Source organism: Macrosteles quadrilineatus, unplaced genomic scaffold (assembly GCF_028750875.1).
Source record: "Macrosteles quadrilineatus isolate MER2022 unplaced genomic scaffold, UCM_ALF_1.0 Scaffold_2__2_contigs__length_208266976, whole genome shotgun sequence".
Lineage (NCBI taxonomy): Eukaryota > Metazoa > Arthropoda > Insecta > Hemiptera > Cicadellidae > Macrosteles > Macrosteles quadrilineatus.
This window is the reverse complement of record NW_026542595.1, coordinates 154,903,498-154,928,998: the sequence shown is the minus strand read 5'-3', so window position 1 is coordinate 154,928,998 and position 25,501 is coordinate 154,903,498. Positions and strand designations below refer to the sequence as shown.

Genomic DNA, 25,501 nt, shown 5'->3' with positions numbered 1-25,501 from the left:
TTTATAATTAAAAAATTAAAAAAAATAATTTTAGGCATTTATAATTATATTTGATGAACAAAACTGTTTTTTAGATTAGTAAACCTTCATTCGATTTTTTCATTATCAGCACGTTTTTAGGTTATGACAGTTTAATTTAATAATTGAAAAATTTTAAGATTAATTAAATAATTTTTTTTTATTTTTATAATTAACCAGGCCTAATAGTGAAGTAAAAATTAAGCGCTGTGCTCTCTACTACAACGCTGTTAACGGAGGAATTTTGAACTAAACTATGATGTCATCGTTGCCTCAATTGTACCTCCCTTAAGTCAGACCCTAAAGGCTAGCAGTGTGGAGTGTAGGAAGCGTCTGTTGCAGTTGGATTAATGTATCTAAAATAGTAAAAGGTAGTAAAATAGTAAAGGCTGGCAATGTAGAGTGGGGGAACCGGTAGTGGCAGTTATCTTCAATCCTAAAATGCTATGGGAAGGGAGGGAAACAGGTCCACGACGTAGGAAGTGGTGAAGGAAGTAGTAAAGGGGAGCAGTGTGGAGTGTTGGAATCATTTGTGGCAGTTGAATTAATGATTCTGCAATACTTAAATGCTATGAGAAGGGGAGGAAACAGGTCCACGACGCGACGTAGGGAGTGGTGAAGGAAGTAATAAAGGCTGTCAGTGCAGAGTGTGGGAACCGTTTGTATCAGTTAGATTAATATATCTGCAATTCTTACATGCTATGAGAAGGGAAGGAAACAGGTCCACGACGTGGGAGATGGTGAAGGAAGTAGTAAAGTCTAGCAGTACGGAGTGTGGGAACTGTTTGTGGCAATTAGATTAATGTATCTGCAATCCTAAAACACTACGAAGGGAGGGAAACAGGTCCACGACGTAAGGAGTGGTGAAGGACACTGCTCGTCTTTACTACTGTAAAGACGAGCAGTGTTAAGTGTGGGGATCGTTTGTGGCAATTAGATTAATGTATCTAAAATACTAAAATGCTATGGAAAGAGAGGAAAACAGGTCTACGACGTAGGAAGTTGTGAAGGAAGTAGTAAAAGCTGGCAGTGCTGAGTGGGGGGACCGTTTGTGGCAGTTTGATTAATGTATCTGCAATACTTACATGCTATGGGAAAGAAAGGAAATAGATCAACGACGTAAAAAATGGTGAAGGAAGTAGTAAAGGCTAGCAGTGCGGAGTGTGGAATGATTTAATGTTCCTGCAATACTAAGACTGCTCTAAGAGTAAACTAATGATCTTCCCCAAGCAAAGCTCGGTCCTCAGGTACTGTACTATAACATGGGTAAAGTTTGCGCAAAATGATTTAAAAACGGCTCCTATGATTTCTACAAATTGTTGGAAATATCTTAGTTTTAGGCTAAAAACAATATCCATGGTAGGCTCTTTAAGCCGGGTTTTCCTAGGCGCGGAAGTGGAGAGTGGAAAGAGGTTCGCGGAGAGCGGACTCCACTTTTTTTAGGCCCCGTTTAGGCACGAAGAGCGGGAGCGGTAGCGGTATCATGAGTTTTATATAGAAGTTTATTGTAGAAATTTGATAGATTGCTCGTCCACATGAACAAGTTTCTTAGGTAAATTAAGAATAAGAATGAGTGGATGTCTACCGAAAACGAATTGACTTTACAACCTGATTATTTTTTAACAAAACTGAAAATATTTGTAGGATTAGGCCTATAGGTTTATTTTTTTACCTCATAACATCATAATGATAATCTCAATCATGATGATAATCAATATAACTAGCTCTTCCTCTACATATTATACTAAGTACACGTGGAAAATGTTTTGTATTTCTAAAAATTGTGTAACATATTTTTTTGGAATACATACAACAAAAACTCAGAAAATCCACTAAGTTTAAAAACGTGATACTGAGTTTTCCTGTCGGACAAATGCATCCCAAAACCCATAAACAAGGCGTTGGTCGTAAAACTCACATAAACTGACGAATCTGCCGCCATTGTTGTTGGATATTGGAATATTTATGATGGCTTTGATGATGAGCAATATCGTCGAGAATATTGTTTTATGATTGTTCTAACTCATATAAAACGACGTTTAAACGTTCCGTGATTTTATGGGCCACCATGTATTATACATAATGTTATATGAACACTATTCGATATTTTTACACTTTTACTTGAAACTGTTGCAGTACATGATATGTAAAGGATGGCATAATGGTGAATAATTTCTACCAGTTATACTGCTCATGCATTAGGTCCAAACTGACTATTACTTGAAACAAAAACAATAACAATCAAATCAAAACAAATACATACTAATTTGACATTCCGAAACCTGGGAAGCCTCTTGACCAGGTAAGTTCTTACCGACCCATAAGTCTTTTACCAATAATGTCTAAGTTATTTGAAAAACTTCTTCTGAAAAGGATACAAGAACTTATTGGCGAAGATGTGATTCCTGCACATCAGTTTGGTTTCAGACGGAAACACAGTACCATAGAACAGGTTCACCGAGTTGTTGACGTGATACGTCAATGTATGGAAGATAAAAAGTTTTGTTCAGCTGCCTTCTTGGATGTTAGCCAGGCATTCGATAAGGTGTGGCATGTTGGCTTGTTATATAAAGTCAAAAAGTTTTTACCCCATTCAATTTATAGCATTTTAAAATCCTACCTTCAAAACAGGACTTTCCAAATTAAATATCAAGACGTCCTCACTAACCTACGTCCAATTGAATCTGGGATTCCTCAAGGAAGTGTCCTCGGGCCGTTTTTGTATATTCTCTACACAGCAGATCTCCCAGAAAATGAGTTGGTAGAAATTGCTACATTTGCGGATGATACTGCGGTTTTGTCTGTTCATCGTGATCCATTTCAAGCTTCTCTAAATTTACAGCAAAATCTGAACATAATTACTGATTGGTTTAAGACATGGAGGTTCAAAATTAATGAAACTAAATCTGTCCACATTTCTTTTACTCTAAATCAAAATTCTTGTCCTCCTGTCACAATAAACAACACCCAACTTCCCGAAGTAACTGAGGTTAAATACTTAGGTATCCATTTAGATAGGAAGTTAACTTGGAAAACACACATTTGGAGAAAACGGCAACAACTAAATTTAAAATCTAATCAGTTAAATTGGCTCATCGGAAGAAAATCAAAACTTAGTCTAGAAAATAAATTATTGCTATATAAAACTATATTGAAACCAATCTGGACATATGGAGTGCAACTATGGGGCTCGGCGAGTACTTCTAATATAGAAATTCTCCAAAGATACCAATCGACAATGCTGAGGAAGATAACAAATGCACCATGGTATGTCAGCAATAGAACACTACATCAAGGCCTTAAGATGCCTACAGTTTGGACGAAATCATGACCATAAGTGAACGATATATTACGAAATTGGAATCTCATCAAAATCATTTAGCTCTTAACTTATTAAACAACATGGATACAATTTACAGACTTAAGAGGCCATCAATTCTGGACCTGCCCTTCAGATTTTTGTAAAGTGTTTTTATTGACAAATTTGTTGTTGAGAGTGCTTAACAGCTATTTTTAATGTTCCAAAGTCAATTTTTCGTATTACATAGTATTTACTTATTGTTCAATATATAATAGAACAGATTGTAAAGTAAATAAAAAAAAAAATACTAATTTGACAGTTACAATCAGTTGATCTTTTGTTTGCAATCCGAGTGACGTCAGAATATGTGGGAATAGCACACCTATGTTTTTTCCTTCCACCATGACTTGAAACTGTTACAGGAAAGAATGTGGTTCGGATTCCACTATAAACTGTAGGTCCCTTAGTTGCCATTAGCTGTATGGGCTATTAATTAACAGCTGTGTCTAAGGAATGTCGGCCTTAGTCACTAACAAGACTACAAGATCGCGCCACTCATCCTACACTCATCCCCATTCATCCTTGGCTTAAAATACCTACTATGTATGGTCGCCATTTCATAAAAAAGTATTAAAAGTATTAAAAGTAATACATGATATATGTAAAGGATGACATAATTGAGAATAATTCCTACCAGTTATACTGCTCATGCATTAGGTCCAAACAGACTATTACTTGAAACTGTTACAATACATGATATATGTAAAGTATATATGTAAAGTGTATAATGGAGAATAAATCCTACCAGTTATACTGCTCAAGCATTAGGTCCAAACTGACTATTACTTGAAACTGTTACAATACATGTGTATATGTAAAGGATGACATAATGGCGAACAATTCCTATCAGTTACACTGCTCATGCATTAGGTCCAAACAGATACTTGTGGGAAAGGTCAACATAGACCACATTGAAACAATTCTGATACACAATTTCTGTCTTTTGAATGTTATATGAGTGTAGATATAACGCAAGGTTTTGAAAGAGGTTTTAGTTTATTCGTATAATATGGCATCATTTTGTGCACTGCTTGGTGTTTTATAATGGGAAACATTTATTACGGCTTTCTTAAAGTTATCACGTTAATACTAAATCTATTTTAGTCAGTGGGGTTTCGTGGGAACATAAAAATTTACAATGCTCACATATTTTGTTTGAAATGGGATTGACAAATATTTTTACAGATTTAGAACCACTACAAAAAAAAACACATTTAAATCACAACTAACTGTTATTAGTATAATAATCAAACTATTGACGTAATTTGTTTTCCGCTCAATTATGTGATTCAAATACATAATGCTAGTTGCACAATTTTTCGTTTACAATCTGCCTTGTCGAGTAAACACTGTTCATGCTAATTGCGACGTTGTAAATCCAGCATTCATCTCGCCGTACGGTCAGAAACCGTGTAATGTGAAAGAAACATTGAAACGGCGTAGAATTATACTGTTTTCATCCGGACGGTGAAAACCGTATAGTGTAAAAGGAGTGTCAGTGGTGATTCTTGCTCTTCATATTCATGGGTTTAGGTAAATTTTAGGTCCATATCCTCGTTGCGAAGCTTGAGTAAGCAACTCGTTTACAATACTGCCAGTAACATAAACAATTCATTTTAAAGATAAAAATTGAAACTCATAGATAAATGGCAGGGAAAGTCAAACAAAACAAGCTAATTACATGTTTTAGTTAATTACTACGAATGGGAACTGCGTTGGTTAAGTAATTCAAAAGTAATTAACAGCTTGCATGATGTGACGGAACGTCTTCTATAATCCACTCTCTGCACTCAAGTGTTCCTTTGATTCAATCAGGTTCCCTTAGAGCTGGAATTACAACTGTAATGCACGCTCAGAAGCTTTGACACTTCACATACTTGATTAACACTCCTAGTAATTTATTTAGGATCAAACTTGTAAACTTCAGCTTCAGCCGTCAACTTGTTAGATGAGGGTTTAAAGTTTCATCTGTTCCAATTGCCACTAATACTGATATCGCGGATACATATTTTACCATTCAATACTATCTACTTTGTTAACATTCAAGATACTGAACAAATTAGGCTTTTGTGTCATTTATAAAATTCTACATGTTCAGTTTGTATAAGTATTAAGAATTTAATGCCTTGAGGCTGTATGGCTATTAGACTCAGGACTTCTTTCCAGTAGCGCTGGGTTCAAATCCACCAGAGGATTACTTGTGAGTGATTAATGAATAGCCTATAATAAAAATAACTCGCCGGTGACTCGAGTTTATCTAGAAATGCATGAACTATCTAGAAGGGATATGATTTTAGTTGATGAGAGCTTTCTCACTACCAGTACCTGAAGACTTACTTCATCAAGATTATTTAATGTTTACTGGACTAAGGCAAGCATAAATTGACATGTCTGAAACACTGTTTTATTGGGATGATAAAATACTCTTCAGTCCTTTTAAACATGCAGTTTCATGTCTCAGGGAATCGGATTTTTTATTTCATAGGTTTATTCGTAGACATAACGCATACAACACATTAATGTCATTGTATTTGTTACTGGCCCTTCTTCTTGTTATGTTTTCTTTTTTATTTATTTGTATGATTACAATTATTTGATAGGTTTTTTATTCAAACGATCTATAATATTACAACGAAACTGTGTTTTTTTATTTCACGATTCTGAATCAACCACTCGACGGATTTTCATGATTTTTGTGTTGAAAGAAAGATAATTTTGAGAACTAGGGAATGTCGAAGCCATAATTTTAGTTTAGGGTCCCAGTTTTTTAGAAATTACGTTTTAATTTTTAAAAAGTCTAGCAGCCGACGCTAAGATTCTAAACTTGGTTTTTGCATAAAATAATTTGCTTAACATAACAGCTGTAAACATTCAGCTTTTGTGTCACAAATTCAGCATTTGGATAAAAATGTAAAGACATACTTAGGGTTGACTTATTTATACTATGTGTAATGCTAATCATTGATACGTTCAATTCTTCTGTAAGAGGATGACAGATTAATTAAATATACATAGTAAAATACTAGGATGTTCAAATTATTTTTTAAAGCAATCTTTGTAATCTTCGATTTGTTTTAGAGCAATATAATTCGTTTTAACTAACAGCTGGTTAAATATAAACTATGGAACTATGAGGTTATTTTATTTACTCTTATTTTGTCATTGATTATAGGAAATAAGTAAGATTAGTAGAGATAATTAGACCACAGTTTAAAATAGTTTAGACCAAAATGAATTAAACCACAGTACAAATCGAGGCTCTGTACACGAGTCTTAATAAAAAAGGATAAATGTAAATTATTTTACTACTCCACTTTTCAAGGAAAGATTAGAAAAATAACAATGTTTACATGTTTTAATTCTTCATGGTAGCTTTTTGTTTGCAATTAATGTTTGCCTCCTTTAACTTTGTTTGGATTAGGCCCGGAAATATTGATATCATAAAAAGAAAATCAAGAATAATCATGAATCACGATTTTAAATTACCACCACAACCTCAGCCGGGTTGTATACAAAGATAAACAGATGGATGACATAGATTGAACACAACGTCAACATTGATCTAGGATACTGCAACTAGACAAACCATCCTTTTATGAAATCGTGTTTAGTTTTGGTTACGTTTAAGGGTGCCTATATCAGCTCCCCCAAACATGAAAATATCACTTTTATTTCAACTATGAATATATTGTAGTTTAAATTAACTAATATGGGAAATTACGATGTACATTTATTCAATGAGGGTGGGTAATTATCAAGGATAGAACTGATAACGGTATGGATAATAAACATTGACAATTACGTCATTAGCTTTACTAGCGTGTTTACTTTTTATATTCCTGCTACATGTGACCAGTTCTTTTTTTTCAAATGAATGTTATTTGAACCAAACAGCTGTTTCAAAACAAACTGTTATTGTTTTTACTTTTATTTGTTTACACTTATTTATTTTGCAATTAAAGCGAGGTGAATAAAAACTAGAGAACTCTCCCACTTGTATTATTTTGAGTGAACACTTGTCAGCAAGTGAATAAAGGAAGAGTTCACTTCCACTACAAGGGAACCCTTTTCTGACACAAGACAACTCTTAAAAACATGTGAATAAAGAAAAAGCAAACACTTGTCTAGAAAGAAAACACTCTTAGATTTACAAGTCAGGGTCAACCCACACTTGTAACTGTTCACTTGCCTAAAATGGCTGCTTTCATGCATATTCGTGAACGAAAACAATATGGGATTAGAAGAAGTATAAGCCCTAACAAGTGCAAACAATTACTCAGATTTGAAGATGCAATAAAAAACAAACTTTAAACAAACATATGCTTATTAACAATTATTGTTAAATACACAGATCAATAAATAAACTTATAACTTAGTAGGCCTGTGTAATTTGTTCATGAATATCCTAAATCTGATTACTTTGGCCGCAGAATTAAGCTGTTTCAAACATTTAAATTGCCCAAGTTAAATTTTTTGTTTTTATTATGAAAAACGAGTGTTCTCTTTAAAAAACAAGTGTTCTCTACAAGTGATCACTTGCCGACGCAAGAGGGAACCCTCCGTACCACAAGACAACTCTCGCGAGCGAACTCTTGTGTTTATTCACATGTTATTTAAGAGTAGACTAGACTTGCTTAGTGAACACTCTCAAGTTATTACTTGTTTTTATTCACCTCACTCGAAATTGATATAAAGGATAGGTGTAACGATTAGTTTTGATGTTAGGACACCAAAGTTAATTATGTGTACTGTAAATTTTATTGGATATTATCGTTTTATTTTAGGTCGTTTCTATTCAGGCCTACTGGAAATTGTGTATAGTAGTTGTATTGTGGTGATAATAATTATGGAATAGGCATAGGTACGCTATGCAAGGTGGTATCGTTGACTAGGTCTATACACTTCTCAATTGACTATTACTCTCTCTTACTGTAGGCTACTTATAATCAGTGTGCGTCTGTGCGAATCGGCTGCAAATCTCACTTCAACGCTTTTCACATCGTAAAAATTGCAGAATTGCTGTTTTATTGTAAAATTATCGGATTTAAAATGCATATCGTATAGGCCTATGATGGAATAAAAACATATTTGGTCACGCAACATTTGTTTACAAGATGATTTTTCACATTAAAACTGCAAGAATCTTTGTCTTAATATGTAAACTAGCTGATCTGAATTGTACACGGTTTTAACTGACTACTGAATTCCCGTACGTAGGACGGGCTAACACCTCGTTGTAAATAGTTTTCAAATATGATTTCTCGTAACCTGCATAAATTTCATGTCACTTGGTTGGGTAATTTTATTTAGAAGTAGAGTTATGTAAAAAAAAGAAGAACCAATAGAGACATTATTGGAAGATTATTATTAAACTCATTTTATTAAGGAACTAAAAATTATAAAACGGTAACAACAAGAAACTCCAAGTAAATCATAACAACTGGTCAAACCAATCAATCAACTAGCTGCACACTGGACCTGAGGCATTTCTGACTCACTTTCTTGTCCTCTGGGTGCTCGTCTTCTAGATTCGGAGGCCATGTCCATATCACTCAGAAGACACTCTTCAGCATTTTCAGGGACGTCTTGCTGAGGCCTTGGTGGTAAACACTGCTCCAGTTGCGCCATCACAGTAGGTGGAAGCACGGATGGAAAATTTACAATAAACTGAACAATAAGTTTACCTTTCTCGGACGAATTAAGATATTGAGGCATCCCCTCCCCTATAACGCACTTGATATCCCCATGTTTTACTATTTCCCCTGGAATGACAGTGATCAGAAGATTCCTGTCATCTAGAGTTCTGATCACCTTTTTGAACCCACATAAGGATTCTACCAACTCAATTTCCATTCGAAAGATCAAGTCACTTCCCGATCTTTTAAACCTGGGGTGCCTCTTTTCATCCAGTACTATAACAATATCACCAGGTTTATACCCAGGTTCTTGGTCTCCTTCTTCTGCAAACGTGATTTTCTGACCGTCGACCATTCCAGGAAGGACGTGGACTTCGAGGACTTTTCAATCTCTTACTGTCTTCTTCCCGTTGCACGTCTTGCAGTGGTCTTTGATGGGGATCTTCTCTCCTTGGCCCTTACAGTCGCTGCACATTCGCTGTATTTGCTGCATCATGCCAGGTCCCAGCTGGTGTACCTGGATTTCCATTCCGGAGCCACCGCAAGTTCCGCACTTCTCAATGGCACCTTTCTTTCCTCCACGACCTTCACACTTTTCACAAACAACATTCTTCTCGATTGCCAGTTTCCTCGTGGAACCCTTGTACAGATCCTCTAAGGATATTGAGAGCTGATGTACAACGTCTTGACATTTCCGTTCGCCCGGCCCTCTTCTGCCACCTCCAAAGAAGATGTTAAATATATCCATCGGGTTGGAGGAAAATCCTCCACCTCCACTTCCTGCCTTCAATGCTTCCTCGCCACCCCTGTCGTAGATGGCTCTCTTCTCTGGGGTTGACAGTACTTCATAAGCCTGCGAAATTTGCTTGAACCGCTCACCTTCACTTGGGTTTTTGTCCGGATGGTACTTGAGAGCTAGTTTTCTGTATGCTTTCTTTAACTCATCTAAAGTACAGTCGGGTTTGACGCCATGGATGTCATAATATCCTGTTTCTTTTACCATTTTATTTATCCAACTAGTCAATGTTGTAACGCAAAACAAGATAAACGAAAACAAATCTGTTTAAAAAATCCAAGTTATTATGTCCCAAACCGTCTAAAACTCAGTAATCGTTTTTAAAGTAGCTGCAAATAAAAATGACAATGACAGTAATGGTTGTTTATTGTTTGGGTATTTTGTAAAATCAGCTGTCTAGGTTTTACAGCAAGTTAGAATCCAATGTGTACACTGACTACTACATTTATGCATTGGTTATAAGTAATTACCAAACTATGTAGATTTATGCTAAATCGTCAAGTTTATTTATAGTAAAGGATATTTAACATGCAAATAAAGATTAAAGAGATAAGGTTTTTAATTAAAAAACATTACAAGTTTTTTGATATATTGTACTTAGATTTTGCAATACCTTATATACTATACAATCTTACAAATGCTCCTAGTTAATCATTAGAGTATGCACTGATTTATTCATTAATCAATTATGCTTAGCAAGACGAAAAATTGCCAGAACGTAAGGCCGAACCTTTACCAATAATGGTTACAACTCAAAAACCAGACTTATTCAACAGGTTTTCAACTTGGTCAACCCTCCAACGAGTCATCGCTTACATTCTACGCTTCAAAAATAACTTAACAAACCAGGTTAAAGAATCAGGATTTTTAAAGCTTGAAGAAATTGATAAAGCAACAATCACTATCTGTAAAATGATTCAACAAACAGTTTTTTCTGAAGATATTTCTAGATTGAAAGCTGGAAAACCTTGTTCCTCCCGTCTTGCGTCTCTATCCCCTTTCTTAGGCGAAAATGGATTGATTCGTGTTGGAGGCCGCCTTAAGCACTCTCAAATATCCTACGCTGCAAAGCACCCTATTGTCTTGCCCAAAACTAACCATGTCACCAATCTCATCGTTGATCATTACCATTTGAAACACTTGCTTGCTAGACCTCAGTTTTTACAAGCCGTTATATCTCAGAAGTTTTGGATCCTATCTTCTCGAAGTGTTATTCGAAGAAGAGAAGAGTTCACAAGTGCATCCGATGCTTTAAATGCAATCCTATGACCACCACTCATAAAATGGGAGATCTTCCTCCACAAAGAGTCCTGCCCTCAAGAGTGTTCAACAACTGCCGGACGGACTTTTTAGGTCCATTCTCGGTTAAACCTTGCAAATTAAGGAAGTCCTGTCCAATTAAAGTATACGTTTGTATCTTCATTTGTTTTTCTGTCAAGGCTGTACATTTAGAAGTTTTTACGGATCTTAGTTCCGAAGCTTACCTAGCAGCATTGACAAGATTTGTCTCTCGACAAGGGTTATGTAGCAACATCTACTCAGACTGCGGAACAAATTATGTAGGAGCCGCTAATGAAGTTCAAAAGATCGTAAAGAATGTCTTTATTCAGAAAGAAACTCAAGAAGCTATTAGTAAGTGTTAAGTAAGTTTTCAGGAAAATGTGTCTATTTCTTGTACTGTATATAATTTATGCATTTGTATTTGCCGCCGACAGAGAGAGAGTAGGGGTTTTCAATTCAACCTAGTGGGGTCAGCACAATGCCCATTGGTTAACTTGGCGGACGGATATTTTTGCGAAGTTTTAGCGTCGCTTCGGGACGCTTGCCCAGTCTGTCGGTTACCGGGTTTACCTAACACATGTCACTTTGACATAATTAATTTTCTCTGCCATTGCGGCTTTCCCTCTTATAGTTTTAATTCTCTATTATTGCCACTCGGAATAGTCCGTGGCCCCTTTGTATAGTACTCATAACATTTTTTCCTCTTTAAATTAAATTAATTGTATTAACCAGTGTGTAAAGTCAGTTTAGCAGTGAATCCTCCCATTCCGGTCTACCGCGGTCGCGTAGGAACTTTGTGAGCGCTCATTTTGGACTGTATAGACTTTTAGACGTGCGTTATTCCGACATCAAGATCAAGCTTCAACATAAGAAGATAGTGTCAAGTGTTGTGCCTTCGTCTTGAGGACATTCTACCATCTACCATCGCAACTCGACCCCGGCGGCGCTTCCTTGCCGCTCACTACGTCCGACATATTCCCAAAGGTACATTCATCCATAAATCATTTATTTTATTAATTAACCCCACATTAAACATTGGTCCTTCGAGCTGGGATTTATTTGAATTAGTCCTGTGGGATTTATGTTTCATACAGTCAACTTTGTCAGAGGTCTAAAAATATTTATTATTCAATTTTCAATGTGTCTATCAAAACTGAAAGGAAGTGTAGATCGCCATATTGGCTTCCTTAGTTTGTTGAACACGAAGGGCGGGGCTTAACTGTAACTACAAAACGTACATGCGCAGCTACAACATAGTTACAAACAACTCCAAACGTACATGTTGTGGCGTTATAGCCCCCTCTCTCTCCCCTCTAACTCTCTCTCTCTCTCTCTCTCTCTCTCTCTCTCTCTCTCCCTCTCTCTCTCTCTCTCTCTCTCTCTCTCTCTCTGTCTGCAACAGGTGATTCTAGTGTAACGCTAGGGCTACTGATACAATCATTATTATTTCTGTAGTCTAGCGCATTGTTACCAACATCCGTTCTGTTTGCTGTGCTGAACGCAAATGCAGACGCTTCACTAAAAATAGAAACCATTTGTTTACATTCTAACAATCTGGTTCAGAGTTAGGTTTACAAATAAACTACCTTTTGTATTTCAATCTATGTTATATGTTACTTGTTTACGCTCAGATTAAAGGTATTTTAAATGAGTCGACAACTTTTTGTGTAAAAGGGAATATTATAATAACATTCGAGAGTTCTATAACTACAGTACATCATTTAATTGTGTTCTTTGACTGTAAAATAAGGAAACTTATCTTGTCAAATTAATCCATGTCAATGTTGTTTTAATATAAGCCAACAATAGTATTTCGTTTTATTCGTGTTTCACTGTTGATATTTGTTTATTGTTTACTCTCGATCATATCGTGGTTCAATCATTCAATTTAAGTTATGTAATATATTTATGTTCAATGTCTAGACATTCAAAATAGGCTAGCTGATAATTGAATCAACAAGCTTAGACCTATTTATTGTTCCATATTAGCCATTCGCTAGTTAATATTAAATAATATTTTAACTTAGCTATTGTTTGCAGTGACCTCCATACTCTAATTAATATTCTACTGGGTGAAGCTCTGAAGTTAATTTTTTTTGCCGTTTTGGGCAGAATTATCTCTTGTATTTTTTTTTGTTCAAATAACTTATTGAATTATCGATAAACTTGTCTCCTTCGGGACAACCTGTTTCGCTTCCCATGGATTTGTGAATCCGTGAGCCTAGTTACTGTAAGCTTTATAATGAAGGCTAGTGTTCATTCTGTATTTCTTTTCATTTTTTGTCATACCGGCTGGCAGTAAATCAATTACTTAATTATTGTACAGTATTGTTTGAAACTTTAAGACTCTGATTTCATTGTTAATGGTAGGCCTATTAGTGTAACCTATGAACGCTTAATTGTTGTAACCTTTCTACCAAAATGCCAGCTAAGGAATTCAAGTATGAAACATATCGTAAGTCGACAGACCTCATTAAGTCTCGTTTTGCAAAACTCGAAGAGACGGTAAGCAAGATTACCGCTAGTGATCCTCCGCTAACTCCGGTGCAAATTAGACAATTAAACACTACATTTGCTGAACTAAAAAAAAAAAAACGTGCGGATTTTGAATCAAATCTACAGCGAATCATCGAGTCTGAAAGCAAAGAAGCTGAGGAAACTATCTTATCTAAAGATGTTGATGACGTTAATGATTTTTACGTCCGCATATCTAGCGTGATTGAAACTAATACTGCAGTGGATCCTGTCACTCCACATTCAACACACTCTGACAGCACTGGCGGTCCACATTTTCCCACCGCCATTGTGTCTGGTGTTAAATTGCCTAAACTAAATTTACAAAGCTTTGATGGGTCACCGCTCAAGTGGATTTCCTTTATTAATTTGTTCGATACTACTGTGCATAAAAGCGCTGCGTTATCTAATGTAGCTAAGTTTCAATACCTACTCAGCGTCCTGACTGGAGAGCCATTAAACTTAGTAAAATCACTTAATCTCACTGCTGCTAACTATCTGATTGCTTATCAGTTATTGCGTGATAGATATCACAATATTCGTCGCTTGACTACCTTACACCTTAACCATCTCTTGGATCTGCCATCTGTTTCCAGTAGTAACCCTAAACAGCTAAGGTCCTTTATAACCACGTTTTATGAGCATTCAGAATCCCTTAAGGCCCTAGATCATGACATTACGGAGAATAATCCACTTTTATCTGATCATTTGCTGCGAAAGCTCGATAGTAAAACTGTTCAAAAACTTGAGCAATACCGTGAAAACAGCAAAAGGGAGGAAGATGAGACTCACTCCCTTCCTAAAGTAATGGAAATAATTAATTTCTTAAACTTAGAATGCTCTCACATCGAAGATGCAAGTTTGCACTCCCAACCAGATTCAAAGGCTTCACATGCTAACACTTCTAAACTCAAAATGGACAAAAGAGTTCATTTTTCCTCTAATAAGAGCGTAGCCATGGTGTCTGCCGCTAATAAATCATCAGCATTTATGGATCATTCTTGTTTTTGCTGTGGTAAGCCTGGTCACACAATATATAAATGTAAGTTGTTCAAAGGTAAATCTCCAAATTATCGCTATCAGATCGTTAAGAATAACCAAAGATGTATCTCTTGTCTCGGTCTGCATCATATAAAGGAATGCCAATCTAAATTCTCCTGTATAACGTGTGGCAATAAGCATCACTCACTTCTGCATTTTAGCAATACTCAAGGTCACTCGCAGCGCACCACTGCTTCAGTTCCCGTGCCGACGTCTGCACAGAGTGCTTCGACTTCGATGACTTGTACTGTTCAGCAAAAAAATGTTCCCCATAACAGTACTGTCCTTCTCAGCACGGCGTTAGTAAAACTCACCGCTGCTAATGGCCAATCCTTTGTATTCCGAGCATTGCTAGATTCTGGTAGTATGTCCGACTTTATTTCTGAGAGAGCTGCTCAACTCTTGGGCACTCGACGCCACCCTTCAAATCTCTCTGTCACGGGACTAGCTCAGTCCCTCACTCAAACCAAAGGCTCACTTAGTGTTAATGTTGAGTCACTCTCAGGTCACTTAGTTGTCCAAAAACACTGTTTCCATATTTTGGATAAAATCTCTATCGATTTACCGAGTGTTGAACTCACCCCGGAAGTACTACAGAAGGTGAAACCTTTCGTTCTCGCAGACCCAACATTCCATAAACCGGGTCACATTGACGTCCTTATAGGATGTACATTATTTCCTCAAGTGCTAACAAATGAATGTCACTCGTTAGGCGATCACATGCCTTATGCTCTTGGTACCATTTTTGGTTACGTCATCGCTGGAACAGCTCCGTGTTCTTCTCCTTCTCCGAGAGCCTCTCATCTCTCTATCTCTCTACTCTCCACTGCGGATATTGATCTTCACTCTTCAATGCAACGTTTTTGGACTCAAGAGGAACTACCTTCCTGTTCCAAAAAATCTGCTGAAGAAATTGCGTGCGATAACTTGTTTGATACCACGCATTCTCGTGACTCTTCCGGGCGTTACACTGTACGACTGCCATTTTCAAGTGAACATGCTCCTTCCACCCTTGGCACTTCTAAGCCTATCGCTGAACAACGCTTCCAATCTTTAGAAAGGAAATTGCAACACTCAAACAATGTGGAATTTCGCAATCTTTATTCGGGCTTCATGTCGGAATATCATTCTCTAGGACATATGGAAATGTGCCCAAACCTCGCTCTGTCTGAGCCACACTATTTCCTCCCGCATCATGGTGTATTGAAAGCTCAAAGCAGCACTACTAAACTCCGCGTAGTTTTTGATGCGAGTTCAAAGACCAGTTCTGGTCTGTCATTGAATGACATTCTTCTCATTGGTCCGAAATTACAGAACAATATCTGTGATATTCTATTACATTTTCGGTTAAATAAATTTGTCTTTTCTTGTGACATCCGCCAGATGTATCGGCAAATAAAAGTCCATAAACACGACCAAAGGTATCAGCTTATCCTTTGGCGTGAAACCCCCTCACTTCCACTGTCAACATACCAGTTGACCACTGTGACGTATGGCATGGATACAACCCTCTCATGGATACAAACTCTCCCGTATCGTCTGAAGACATATGTGGCAAACCGGGTGGCTCAAATTCAAGAGCTCATTCCCTCCCATTGTTGGAGACACGTTTCCAGTACCGACAATCCTGCGGACTGCGCCTCTCGAGGAATCCTCCCTTCAGAGCTTGTCCATCATCCACTCTGGTGGCATGGCCCCCCTTGGCTACAGCTTTCACCCCCAAACTGGCCAACTTCGAAATTCACACCCATCGATGAACACTCTCTAGATGGAGTAAAATTGACTCCACTCACCGTGCTTGTCACTGCTTCTCATTCACCTTGGGATCTTCTTACCCGCTTCTCGTCTTGGGAAAAACTCCTTCATGTCACGGCCTACATCCTCCGATTCATTTCTCACAGCCGCCGGCAGGAACATCAAGCGGGGCCTCTCTCCGTCGCGGAAGTGCAAGCAGCTCAGTTGCGGATCTTCAAGCTAGTACAACAAGAGATGTTTCTTGATGATATTATTGCCCTCAAGGACAATAAGATCTGCTCTACTCGACTACAGCGACTCACCCCGTTTCTTGATGCAGACGGACTAATTCGGGTTGGTGGCAGGTTGAGTAATTCCGAATTAGCTGAGGAAATGTGCCACCCTCTAGTCTTACCCAAGAATCATCACGTAGTCAATTTATTTGTAGACTACACCCACCTAAGACATATGCACTTGGGTGTTCAATTCACACTGTCACTCTTAGCCCAGAGTGTCTGGATTTTATCGGCTCGTAGTGTGGTTCGCTCCCGCATTTTCCAATGCATGACGTGTTTCAAACAAAGACCAAAGCCTCTGTTCCCACTCATGGGCGATTTACCCAAAGCTAGAGTGACCCCTACTCGACCTTTCTTGTCAACGGGAGTCGATTATGGTGGTCCCTTCACCATAAAAATACACAATCTTCGTTCTATCCGACACATCAAAGCATATATCTGTCTCTTCGTTTGTCTGGTTACAAAAGCAGTTCACATTGAAGTGGCTACGGACTTGTCCACGGAAGCGTTTATCGCTGCACTTACTCGCTTTGTGTCACGTAGAGGCTTCTGTGCCGATATATACAGCGACTGTGGCACCAATTTCGTAGGAGCGAAAAATGCCATGCAACAGCTCATCTCAACTACTGGTCAATGCCCTTTACAACAATTCTCCATTCAGCGGAAAATTAACTTCCATTTTAACCCCCCTGCGGCACCTCATCATGGAGGTCTATGGGGAAGTGCCATAAAAGGAGCTAAATATCACCTTAGACGTGTATTAGGCAACTATGTTCCTACTCTAAGCCAATTCATGACGCTTACCTGTCAAGTGGAAGCAATGCTGAACTCCCGCCCACTTACGGCTCTATCCAGTGACCCAAATGACTTGCAGGCGTTAACCCCAGGCCATTTTTTAATTGGAGCTCCACTCACTGCAACACCGGAACTAAACCTTGCCGAAACACCTGATGATCGACTGTCACAATGGCAGCTCATTCAAGCCTTCTCCCAACGTGTATGGAAGCGGTGGAGTCGAGAGTACCTCCACACTCTCCAGCAGAGACTTAAATGGGACAAACCCACTCGAAACCTGCAAGTGGGGGATCTGGTGTTGGTTCATCAAGATACACCCCCTATGTGCTGGCCTCTTGCCAGAATAACTAATGTTACCCCTGGAAGAGACAATATTGTTCGAGTCGTCGAACTCCAAACCCAACATGGGACCTTCACACGTCCGGCTGTTAAGGTCTTCTTGCTGCCGTTTCTGAGTTAAATTGATTAGTTCACCATCAGAATGTACATAGTATAACATAGTTCTTAGTTGTTAAGTTTATTCTCATTTGATATCAATCTTGATTTGTTGTACTTTGTTTTGTTGAATCCTTACTGATTCAAAGCCGCCGGTATGTTAAGTAAGTTTTCAGGAAAATGTGTCTATTTCTTGTACTGTATATAATTTATGCATTTGTATTTGCCGCCGACAGAGAGGGAGTAGGGGTTTTCAATTCAACCTAGTGGGGTCAGCACAATGCCCATTGGTTAACTTGGCGGAAGGATATTTTTGCGAAGTTTTAGCGTCGCTTCGGGACGCTTGCCCAGTCTGTCGGTTACCGGGTTTACCTAACACATGTCACTTTGACATAATTAATTTTCTCTGCCATTGCGGCTTTCCCTCTTATAGTTTTAATTCTCTATTATTGCCACTCGGAATAGTCCGTGGCCCCTTTGTATAGTACTCATACCATTTTTTCCTCTTTAAATTAAATTAATTGTATTAACCAGTGTGTAAAGTCAGTTTAGCAGTGAATCCTCCCATTCCGGTCTACCGCGGTCGCGTAGGAACTTTGTGAGCGCTCATTTTGGACTGTATAGACTTTTAGACGTGCGTTATTCCGACATCAAGATCAAGCTTCAACATAAGAAGATAGTGTCAAGTGTTGTGCCTTCGTCTTGAGGACATTCTACCATCTACCATCGCAACTCGACCCCGGCGGCGCTTCCTTGCCGCTCACTACGTCCGACATATTCCCAAAGGTACATTCATCCATAAATCATTTATTTTATTAATTAACCCCACATTAAACATTGTTTTTTTTTTTTCAAATCAATAACTCTATTTGTCATTCATACAAACATTCAACAGTGACCGAACCTGAGACCGGCTACATTCAACGTACAACTAAGAGCGTTCGTAAATTAGACTAAACACTAGCGTGACAATCCACCGTGAAGACAAAATAATTTAAGACCGTAGTCAAACTTTTTACAATATTTATATTATAATCCATATATTAATACTGTACCGGTTTAAATATATGCGGTGTTCTCATTACAAATGTTACAATAAAGACCACAGACGGTACAGCATCACTTGGTGTTTTATGGCAACGATTGAAAAGTAAAATTTGTCAAACTAGTAAAACAACCAATCCCGGCTCAAACCGGTTCACTTCCGTTACACACTAAATAGTAAAAATCATAACTTCATGAGAAAATAAAAGAAGTGTTAACAATTCTCCTATAAATTACTGTCTTTTAGAACTTAACGGTTATGTTAGGTAAAGTAGGACGTGATGTTGATAAGCGCTAGATTGATATGTTTTACGTTGCCAACAAGTAACGTAATGATAATTATTGGATTAACAAAAAAACTAAAAAAAAACAACAACAATATGTAAATCCTTGCAAAAAAAAGATCTGTCAGTAATTAAAAAGTTATGAAATATTATCTTACAACTAGCTGTAACCCGCGGGCTTTGCCCCGTTTAACTTCTTAATTTTCAAGATTATCTCGTTCGCATGGCTCAATCACGTCCTGGTTGAAGTTTGTTCGCTACGCTCACTCACCTTTAGGTTGGAGCTGGTTCGCTACGCTCACTCACCTTTAGGTTGGAGCTGGTTCGCTACGCTCACTCACCTTTAGGTTGGAGCTCGTTCGCTGCGCTCACTTGCCTTCAGGTTAGCTCGTTCGCTACGCTAACTCGCCTCCAGGTTGAAGTTCGTTCGCTACGCTCACTCACCTTTTGGTTGCAAATTAGCTGTTGTCATAAATGTAAAAGAAATAATAGTGCTGCACCCTGTTGGTAATCCTTGTAACTTTAATGCTATTGAACATCATAGAACAGAACCAACTTGTTTAATTGAAACAGCTGTTAAGATTCAATAATTCCATTTCTCATAAGGTTAACATGGGAAACTCCGGAGCCGCTGGGGCGGAGCCCGAAAGGATTTTTGAAATAAGAATATGCCTATATGTTAATCGGGAATGTGAGCTATCATCATGCCAAATTTCAGCCCAATCTGACCAGTATTTTTCGCGTTCACTTGTCACAAACATACATCCATACATCCATACATCCATACATCCAAACTTTCTCATTTATAATATTAGTAGGATAGACTAACTCAAATTCCCAACTAAATTAAAATACATATTTATAGAAAATAGAATACATATTTAGCAAATTTGTATTACAAATTTGTGTCAAATAACTTACAATCTACAAAAGACAGTAAAAACAATAAAAGACTAATCTAACGCTAACATATATGGAATTTATCATCCGTTTCCGAGTGGCAGTTTCTCTGCGTTTCCGTATGTTTTGTTTGACATTGACAGCAAATAGATTATAAACATCCACAAAACAGATAAACAATAAACAATTTTGGGTAAATTAAAAAAAATAATTCAACTGAGGTGTTAAAGGACAAAATTAAACAAACAATAATGAATTTTACAGTTAGTTTTGTTGGGCTTATCATTAATAATTGACATGTAAAGAGCGAGAAACTGCCACCGGGTTGAGGGTCTACTCCTTGTCCCCGGCATCTAATGGTTCAGATTTGAAGTTGAGGTTCACCGGGAACCGGTTCGAGGAGAAGCACAGCTTCATCACGTAGGGGAATTTGCCACTTGGATTTTTTACAGGGTGGCGATTGCAAAGCATCAATGCAAGAAGTGCCTTTTCAACACTCTGAAACTCTAGCAGGCCTGAGGAACTACGATAACCTTTAATGGGAAACAGCTGCACATTTGGTCTTAGTTCACACTTTTCATAGAAAATATCTCTGAGCACATCTTCTGTGCTGTTTGGAGGGGTGTTGAAGAAGTGCAAAACCTTAGAGGGTCCCTGTTTCCGGTTTTTGCTGGCCATGGAGTTGATGAACCGGTTGTTCTTGCTGCCCATGAAGTCCTTGAAGGAAGGACTGCTGTCTGGCAAGTTGTACGGTTGTGCCACGTCATTCAGGAACGCTTGTTTAGAAAATCCTAGCTGAATCTGCATTTCGCCGACTGAAGTGTTGTTGAGATTGGAAATGCAACGCTCGACAGATATTGTGTCTCCCATCTGGATCATAGCACAGCCTTCCTTAGTCTTGAGAAACGTTATCTTGATGACGTTGCCGTAAAGACAGAAGATGTTGAAAAGTTTGTCCGGATTCACCTTGTCCTTGTCCAGTCCATACACCATCATGACACAGCCACCACTGCTGGTCTGGGTGCCGTTGGGGGGCCCCGTGGGGGTGAGGAGTCCGTAGCCAGGGCCCCGTGGTGCCGGGGGCCCCGGGTGCATCCCCTCCCCACGCCCCATGTAACGTCTGTTGCCATTGACGAACCTGCCCGAGTCCATAGGTCCGCTGTGTGGAGGTGAAGGGGGGAACCTCTCTCCATAGTGGTCGTAACCGTGCTCGTTGTTATAATTGTCATCGTATTGGTCCACATAGCCCCCTCGAAGTCCGTCCCCTGGAGTGAACTTGTTGTAAGGGGTTGGGCCAGGGGTGAATCTGGGGTCTGCCAGCAACGGAGCTGGTCTGTTAGCAGCATCAGCAGCCTTAGCAGGAGTAGGTGTGGTGTAGTCCCAGCTCTCTGAATCATTCTTGTGAACATACAATTTTTTGGGCTTAGCGAACTCAATCTTGATTGTGCAGCAGCCCGAGTGGATGTCAGCCCCGTTCAGTTCTTCCTTGACACGCTTTGCTGTATCTACACTTTCGAACTCAACCATGGCTTGGACGCCGTTCTTCTTGAAGATAACGATCCTCTGCACCTAACCAATGGGCGAGCAGATCGTGTGAAGAACGTGCACTGTGATGGGGTAGAGAGGGTTGACGATGGTGAACAGCAACACATGGTTGGGGGTGAGGTTCTCTGGCCTTTTTCGCCTCAGCTCTTCATTGAAATTGTTAGTATACTGCTCCGTGGTGTGGTCTTCGAGGACTTTTCGAACTCTTACTGTCTTCTTCCCGTTGCACGTCATTTTATTGGTAATGGTTGTTTATTGTTTGGGTATTTTGTAAAATCAGCTGTCTAGGTTTTACAGCAAGTTAGAATCCAATGTGTACACTGACTACTACATTTATGCATTGGTTATAAGTAATTACCAAACTATGTAGATTTATGCTAAATCGTCAAGTTTATTTATAGTAAAGGATATTTAACATGCAAATAAAGATTAAAGAGATAAGGTTTTTAATTAAAAAACATTACAAGTTTTTTGATATATTGTACTTAGATTTTGCAATACCTTATATACTATACAATCTTACAAATGCTCCTAGTTAATCATTAGAGTATGCACTGATTTATTCATTAATCAATTATGCTTAGCAAGACGAAAAATTGCCAGAACGTAAGGCCGAACCTTTACCAATAATGGTTACAACTCAAAAACCAGACTTATTCAACAGGTTTTCATCTTGGTCAACCCTCCAACGAGTCATCGCTTACATTCTACGCTTCAAAAATAACTTAACAAACCAGGTTAAAGAATCAGGATTTTTAAAGCTTGAAGAAATTGATAAAGCAACAATCACTATCTGTAAAATGATTCAACAAACAGTTTTTTCTGAAGATATTTCTAGATTGAAAGCTGGAAAACCTTGTTCCTCCCGTCTTGCGTCTCTATCCCCTTTCTTAGGCGAAAATGGATTGATTCGTGTTGGAGGCCGCCTTAAGCACTCTTAAATATCCTACGCTGCAAAGCACCCTATTGTCTTGCAGAAAACTAACCATGTCACCAATCTCATCGTTGATCATTACCATTTGAAACACTTGCTTGCTAGACCTCAGTTTTTACAAGCCGTTATATCTCAGAAGTTTTGGATCCTATCTTCTCGAAGTGTTATTCGAAGAAGAGAAGAGTTCACAAGTGCATCCGATGCTTTAAATGCAATCCTATGACCACCACTCATAAAATGGGAGATCTTCCTCCACAAAGAGTCCTGCCCTCAAGAGTGTTCAACAACTGCGGGACGGACTTTTTAGGTCCATTCTCGGTTAAACCTTGCAAATTAAGGAAGTCCTGTCCAATTAAAGTATACGTTTGTATCTTCATTTGTTTTTCTGTCAAGGCTGTACATTTAGAAGTTTTTACGGATCTTAGTTCCGAAGCTTACCTAGCAGCATTGACAAGATTTGTCTCTCGACGAGGGTTATGTAGCAACATCTACTCGGACTGCGGAACAAATTATGTAGGAGCCGCTAATGAAGTTCAAAAGATCGTAAAGAATGTCTTTATTCAGAAAGAAACTCAAGAAGCTATTAGTAAGTTTTCCATGGAAAACAAAATTCAATTTCATTTCTTACCCCCCGCAGCTCCGCACCAAGGTGGCCTTTGGGAGAGAACTGTCCGCAGTGTCAAACACCATCTTCGGAGAGTCATAGGTGAACAGATTCTTACTCTTGAAGTGTTCATCACACTAACAACTCGCATCGAAGCAATTCGAAATTCACGGCCCTTAACCCCACTTTCATCTGACCCCAGCGAAAATAATTGCCTAACTCCAGGTCATTTTCTGATTGGAGGACCTCTTTTATCTCTTCCCGAACCTGACTGGAATGATGTCTCAACAAACAGATTGTCAAGGTGGAAGTTTGTTCAAGCCTTAACCCAAAGTTTTTGGAAAAGATGGCAACAAGAATACCTTTACACGTTGCAACAACGAGGGAAATGGAGAAGTCCTCAACCTAACATCAAAACTGGAGATCTTGTCCTATTGCATGAACAAAACCAACCTCCCCTTTCATGGCGAATGGGACGTGTCATTTCAACTTCCCCAGGGCAAGATGGTCTTGTACGAGTTGTAAAATTAAAAACGTCATCAGGAACACTCTCCAGACCTATAACTAAAGTCTCACCCCTACCAATCAATGATGAATAACGAACAGAAGTTAGACTGTTAACCAAAAGTTTATTGTAAATATGTTCATTTCTAAAATACATTTTTTCTCAATACTTGATTATTAGGTGAACCCCTCTTAGTGGTTCACGGGCGGGGGTATGTTCTGTAATATTCAGTATAATTATAACTTTGTTATAATAATGCTTTCTTTCATCTAAAAATAAATACAGATGGCATTGATTTTTTACCTGTTTAATGTTTAAAAACAACATGTGATTTTAACAATGAAATAGTAATTTTGTTAGTTGAAAACAAAACATCAAGCATGAAGATCCCTCTCTCTCTTTTGTAATGTTAATCTCTTTTGTAGCTCTGTAAAATTACTCAAAGTTTATTTGTTATATTAAAACTATTTGTCAATTGTTTCTCAGTGTTTGTAATTTGTGTCATGAAGAATCAAACTCCGCTTATTTTATAAATACAGTCCACTCCATCCACTCCACACACGCTACCGAAATTCTACAGCCTATAATATAAAAATAACTCGCCGGTGACTCGAGTTTATGTAGAAATGCATGAACTATCTAGAAGGGATATGATTTTAGTTGATGAGAGCTTTCTTACTACCAGTACCCGAAGACTTACTTCATCAAGATTATTCAATGTTTACTGGACTAAGGCAAGCATAAATTCAAAACACTGTTTTATTTGGATGATAAAATACTCTTCAGTCCTTTTAAACATGCAGTTTCATATCTCAGGAAATCGGGTTTTTAATTTCAAAGGCTTATTCTTAGACATAACGCATACATCACATTAATGTCATTGTATTTGTTACTGGCCCTTCTTCTTGTTATGTTTTTCTTATTTATTTGTATGATTACAATTACTTGATAGGTTTTAGCGAATTTCCCATATAGGGAATAAGCTATTACCGTAGTACTCATGGTAAGACCTGGACCCGGGACCGATTTACTTTTTTGTTTTAAGGTCCCTAGAGGCCAAAAACACCATCCGTTCAAATTCATATATACATATGTGTCCGTTAGCGCGATAACTCGAGCAAAAATGATCCGATTTTGATGAAATTTGGTATAAACGTGTAAACCTACATTTATTCGAACGAGTTCGCGAATCAGCATGATCGGACTATGGGAACGGGGTTTTATATGGGGTTTTATGGGGTAGAAATAGGGTTTTCCCATTTTTAACCCTAAAAACACAAAATTTTACAATTTCTTTCAAAACCATTTTGTAGAGCTTAAAAAGCAAATAATTTAGTATATTGAAGCGTTGTTGTGCGCCTAATGGTTACGGAGAAAATTCCAAAAAATTGTAAATTTAAAATTCCCATGTTATTCTTATGGACAATAAGTCAACTGTTGTAGTTTGCTTGTTTATGAACATATTTTGATCAAATTTGGAAAATACTTTCATTTTTTATTACTAAACTACTAACATTTTACAAAAATACCCCCGCCGCAGCAAACCTGCCGACTAAGCGAATTTCCATTTGTCTGAATTGATTTTCAGTTAAATATATTTTAATAACATTAGGTTTAACGAGTACCTAGGTTTGCTGCTACAAAGAAACTAAAGTGTGTTTTTGAGTAAAATATTGATAGCTTAGTACAAAATAAATAAATTTGCCAAGTTTGATCAAAATATATTCATAAACAAGCAAACTACAACATTTGACAATATTCTCCATAAGAATAACATG

The 25,501-nt window shown here is 38.0% G+C and overlaps 2 pseudogenes; both read right to left on the bottom strand.

The window, feature by feature from the left end:
• Window positions 1–8,790: 8,790 nt before the first annotated feature.
• Window positions 8,791–10,124, bottom strand: LOC128986776 (dnaJ homolog subfamily A member 1-like; annotated as a pseudogene).
• A 9,997-nt stretch (window positions 10,125–20,121) lies between these two features.
• Window positions 20,122–21,914, bottom strand: LOC128985048 (heterogeneous nuclear ribonucleoprotein L-like; annotated as a pseudogene).
• Window positions 21,915–25,501: the final 3,587 nt, after the last annotated feature.